The sequence below is a fragment of the Dipodomys ordii genome, unplaced genomic scaffold (genome assembly GCF_000151885.1).
Source record: "Dipodomys ordii isolate 6190 unplaced genomic scaffold, Dord_2.0 Scaffold237, whole genome shotgun sequence".
In the NCBI taxonomy this organism is placed as follows: Eukaryota; Metazoa; Chordata; class Mammalia; order Rodentia; family Heteromyidae; genus Dipodomys; species Dipodomys ordii.
This window is the reverse complement of record NW_012267453.1, coordinates 947,438-953,437: the sequence shown is the minus strand read 5'-3', so window position 1 is coordinate 953,437 and position 6,000 is coordinate 947,438.

Sequence of the window (6,000 nt, the reverse complement as noted above, 5' to 3'; positions counted from 1 at the left end):
AGAAAAGATTTGAGTTCTGGGAAATCTATGTGACCTGCGGATTCAGATCCAGTGAGTGTATGTGTAACTGTTGTCCAGCCTTGCCTTTGGGTGTTTGAAGAGCTTGTCTCAAGACCTGATTCTTTTCTAACATCTTAATAACCTTATACATTGTCAAGAGCTTTCTAGAGTCTCTTTGCAATCCCAGTGATATTTGTAAACGTCTATTGACTGTACAGTTCATAAAGAAATTAGGACGGCAGTAGAAACTTCTCTTTTAAGTCATTGTTCTATCTAGGTCTCCACTTACATCTATTTACTATCTCTGGGGCTCAGAGTGGTGCCTGGTTTATGATCATGGAGGAAAGGGAAATCTTGAACCCTTCCTAACCCAAGTTCATCCTGGATTTTAAGTTTCAGTGAATAGTTGTGAAACGATCCAAACTTATTTTTCCATATTATGAGAATACAAAGTCTGAATGTGAAAGTGCATTGCCAGCCCAATTAAGGTACAAGCATGACACCTGTCTAAAAATTTAAAAATGGATGGGGAATGGCTCATGTGGTAGAACACTTGTATAAGTATCAGGAAGCTTTGATTAAATAAATATATTTTCTACTTTGTCACTCAATGTATTAAACATACACATCCTGTTATTGTAAGAATCTGTATAGTTTAAAATGGCTTTGTTGTTTGCTTTTCTTTCTGAATTTGCATTGAAAGCATATTGATTAAAATAATATTGACATAAAATAGACCATATTTCATAAGGTTTACATTTATATGAATTACACCTTAAAAAATTCTAAAACCTATTATAGATGATTGAGGACTGTAATGAGATTTTTCCTCACAAGAGTCTGTGCCTTTGATTCTGCTAGATTGAGCCATGAAGCGGTGTGTGTGTGTGTGGGGGTACCAGTTTAGTCCTCTCAGCTTCTAAAGTACTCTGAACCCAAGTTCAACACTGCTGATATAATACTTGTCCTGGTTCCTTCTCCCTCCTGGTATTTGGCTCTGTGAGGATACCAATGGAAGGCCATTATGTCAGAACTCATCTTTTCTTGTCACTGGTAGATGACATCTGTTGTCTTGTAGGAAACAAGAAAATTCTCTATTTCATTTTCAGCTTTTCTCAGTACTATAGTTCAGACTTGGAAAGAATGGATCCTAGACAAACATTCCTCTACTTAAATGACACAATGTGTTAGTATACATGTGTTTACTGATAGCGTCTTACTCTCTAACATCTTTATTTTCAGAAGATATTTTGTCAGTTTGCTACTGAAACTTTAATTCTTTCCATATTTTACCAGCCTTAAGTGATAGCTGCTCTCCAACTATTCTGAGTTTCACCACTGGAGAGAGTAGCAATTATGGTGTTCCTTTAAAATGTCACTTGCATTACTATTTATTTAGGCTTTCTTTACTGCCACTTAGCAATATTTCATTATTTTCAGGCTCTATGGTGCATGTCTTCTGGAAGATGTATTTGAATACATATTCTAGCAATTGAATTTTGATCTTACAATTTTTAATTGATTACAGATATAAATTGCTTTAGAATTTCTCTCTCTATTATTTAAATTTCCATTGGGAAAGCAATCTTTAAGATTTTTTAGAAATTTATTTTTATTGTGAAATTGATGTACAGAGGTATTACCATTACATAGGTCAAATAATGAGTACACTTCTTTTTGAACAGTGTTTCAGTCTTGATAATTGCTATATTTTCATGCCTAAGTAATTTTCTGAAAATAATGTGTGACTAATTTCCTTTGTAGAATCACTCAGAAACTTCATCATACTTTGCTAGTTATTTTTTCTCTGAAGTAATAGTCTTGTGACTTTAGGTCTTATGTCTTTTGTTGTTTATTTATATAGAAAAACAAAAATATTATTTTAGAGGAGTTGTGAACATATCTTGCACTCCATGATTCTTCACACCAACTGGATTCTGAAGCTGTGTTTTTGAGGTTTTGAAGGATTTTTAGTAGTTAAACCCTGTGGTATTCCCACCAATCAGGTCAGTACTAAGAATTTTAATAATTTGTTTGTATATTGATGGTGGTGAAATTCAACTTCTGTCTTAGAATGGCTGTGATTAAACTATGTTGGAACATATTGCATGAATTATTCAGGGAGACATATAGTTGTGGTTTTTAGAATCACCAATGTTGCTGAGGTCCCACATATCCAATGCCTATTTTATATGGCTTCATGATTACAGCAGAGTTAATATAAACCTAGTCTAAGAGTGTTGTATTCACCATTTGGGAATACAACAGAATTTGCCACAGGATGCTGTATCAGGTACTAGAAAACCAAAACCAAAACCAAAAGCTTACTATTAAAATCTCCTGTGTTATTGTATTGTGTCCTTATCAGAGATTCAGTTGGTCTCTGTCAGGCTATGGGAATGATGGCTTTTCTGTCTCAGCAAGGCAATGTTTGTTTCTCCAAAAATTGCACCGTCAGCCAAAAGTCTGGCATAAAAGCACAGAGAGTACACACTGTACTCATGTATTTAATTCTAATATATTAGGAACTGCCCCTCTCCCCATATTGGTTGAACTCAGGTTCACAATATACTAGAAATGGCTAGTTTTAATTGTGCAGAATTTATTTACATCAGGCAATTTTGAACTAAGGACAGTATACAAGTAACGTGAAAATATACCGATCTTGAAAAGAAATCAGTTTAAGATAAAAACTTACACCTTACAAATCCTCTCTTATCTCAATGTAGTTCCTATTTTCCTTAAGAAGGGCCAAACCACCAGGCTAAAGCAGGAAATTTTAAGCAATACACTTTGATTAAAAGACAGTTTCCCCAATATTCTTCCCTTTTATTTTCTATTCTCTCCTTCAAACTCTTTTAACATTAGTCACCATATGAGTTATTCCCACAACACTCAATTACATTGTCCCAGTACAACCATTGGAACTGAGGTCAACACTCAGCCATTTACGTTTAGAATTTTAGTTGATGATCTCAACCATGGCCTTATTATTGAGGATGAAAGTAAAATGCTGGCCTCCCATTCAGAAATGGTGAGGGGAGATGTTATCTGTAATTTGTCCCAGTTCTCACAGGCAAGAGATCAAATCAGGAAAGCAGGCTAGTTAGGCAGTAAGGCTTTTTCATGCCAATTGCTGTCTTCCTTACAGCACCTGGATCACAGTGACCCTAGCCTTTTAAAAAATGTGGTATTCCTCTGAAGTTGACATGTTCCATCTTCAAGCTGTAGGTAGGGAGAACATTGATTTCCTCTGATCCCCATACCTATTACTAGGTACAAAGAGTGTAGCTGATGAGGAACACTGAAGCTCTTCTTTAAAGCCGTAACACTAATCTTTCACTGTAACTCAGGGAAATTGCTGTGAAAGTGTTTAGAAGACAAGGTAAAGACTCAATAAACATGCTACATTTAATAATCTTACGATGACATACAATAATTCAAAAAAAGCAAGGAGACTAATTTATCTAAAATCTGCTTCCTCACAAGGAACACTAATACTTAAGAAGTGTGTAGTCTCACGTGGAAGGTGGTCAGAACCAAATCAGTGAGTAAGAGATAGGACATTGACACAATGGCTTTATATTTATGTTGTTTCTTTCTTATTGGTCTTCTAGTGTTATGATATCTTCTCTGGGTCTTCATCATGTTCTCACCCTTGCAAATAAGTAGGATGATACCCAGAATGTTTCTTTCTGTCTGTGAATATGAGCAATCTCGAAGCTAGATCAGCTCAGAGAAGTTGTCTGTAACAGGTATTGAGGAGAGCAAGGCAGACTGATAGCTCATCCTCCTTACCAGAAAAATTGCTTTGGCCAGAGGCCTGTGAGAGCTTTTTCTACCTGTGAAGAGAATAAATTTCTACTATGTTGAACTTCCACAGGCTGACTCTGGTGTTCCAGAGGTCTGCAGGTGAAGGGCCTGGAGAAATCACTGGCTAAATATATCAAGAGCCTATTGTTACAAGTTTGCCAGCCCTGCCCCTAATGTTCTTCACTGGATACTGGTGTGTAAATCCTGCCACCTGCTGGAAGGAATGGTCAAAAGGAGGTCAGCTTGGTTTTAGTCTAAGAGCCCAAGAGAAATGTAGGTCTAGATGGTTTGTGAAAAGACAACATTGGGATGATAAATCATACATGATTCTAAATATGTACACAAAATCAGACCAAAAGAGAATACTCTTAGGAGAGAAACAATTAGACAGAATGTATACATGCCTCTTCATATTTATATAAAATTGTATATATATATATATATATATATACACACACACATATATCTAAATGAACTCAATGATACAGAACACAAGATCTGTCTTTCTTCTTTTAATTTTTGATGATTTTGTTTTCTTTATATATGATGAATTCAAGTGTACATACTCAGGAGGGTTGAGGAAATGTTGAATTGTATAGAATTCAAAGTAAAAATTGTGAAACGGGGCAGCAGTGGAACTCACTGGACATGGATGGAAGTGAACTACACAACTTTATATATTTCATAGCTGGAGACCTTAGGGCGGGACTGGGAGAGAGTGAGGGAACAGAAGAGATAGTACAAAATTATCTCATTATCCATTATCACTGTACTCATCTGATTCGTATAATAATAATCCCTCTGTAATTCACTTTAACAATCACAATAAAATATTTTTAAAAGATGAGCAGTACTTATAAACCTCAGGAAAAAATGGAGAAAAAGATAATGGAAGGACACAATTTGCGAATGTGAGGAGGAAGTAAGTTACCACTGTGTTAAAGAATTTACCTGAACAACTTTCAAATAATTCTGCGTGATCAGGAATAGATTAACTCTTATAAAAATAATTTGCCATGAATTTAAAAAAGAATAGCTTACATTGGGAATGATGCCCACTGTGGGTAGTCATCAACTTAAGGAGGAATTATTCATCTACTTTCACACACATACAAAATACATATACAGAAACATATTTAGAGTCTATTAAGATGTTATAGAATATCGATTACAATGTTTTAAAGAATTCAAGCATAGAGTGAAAATTATGCTATTAACTATCATTACATCCAGATAAATCCATTGTAGGTTGGATATATTATTTGTCAAATATGCATATAATTCAAGCTGGGTGCAAGTGGCTTGTATTACAATGGCCTGCATGGCCTGTAATGTTAGCTATTCAGGAGGCTAAGATCTGAGGATCACAGTTCAAAGCCATCCCAGGCAGGCAAGTCGGTTCCTCACAAAATAAAACATAGATCTTCCTTTAAACCCAGCCATACCACTCTTCTGCATCTACCCTGACCCTCACAAGCCAGGTTATTATATAGACACTTGCACATCCATGTTCATTGACACACTATTCAAAATAGCAAAGTTGTGGAAAGAGCTGAGATACCTTACAATAGATGAACAGTTAAAATGTGTTACCTATTCACAAAGGAATTGTACATAATCATTAGAAAAAATAAAATTATGTCATTTGCCTAGAAATGGATGGACCTAGGACAAATCATGTTGTGTGGTATGCCCAGCTTAGAGAGAGAAGTAGTGCATGTTTTATTTCATGTGAGGAGTCTATATCTAAAATATAGGTCTCTAGGCATGTACACAAAGTGAGACTAAAGGAAGATATTCTTAAAAGAGAAACAGAAAGACAATGCCTGTGTACTTATTTTTTACTTGAAACATATATTTTATTGTAAAGTTATTATATAGAGGGATTACAATTACATGGGCAAGGTAATGAGCTCATTTCCTATCCAGCATTGTTACCCCCTTATTTTTTTCATGTATTATCCCTTTCCCTCCCTCCCTTTCCAATTCGTCCCAATCACCTCCCCCCCAGCAAAGTTGTAAAGTTCATTTTCAACATAGTGTCTTGTACATCTCATTGTTACAATGGGTCATCCTGTATCCTTATTTCTGACCATACAAAATAACAATTATATAAAGGAACTCAAAAACATGGAAATAAGACATATTTTCTTTATTACTGTGTTAATTTTCTTGGCTTGTTTGTTC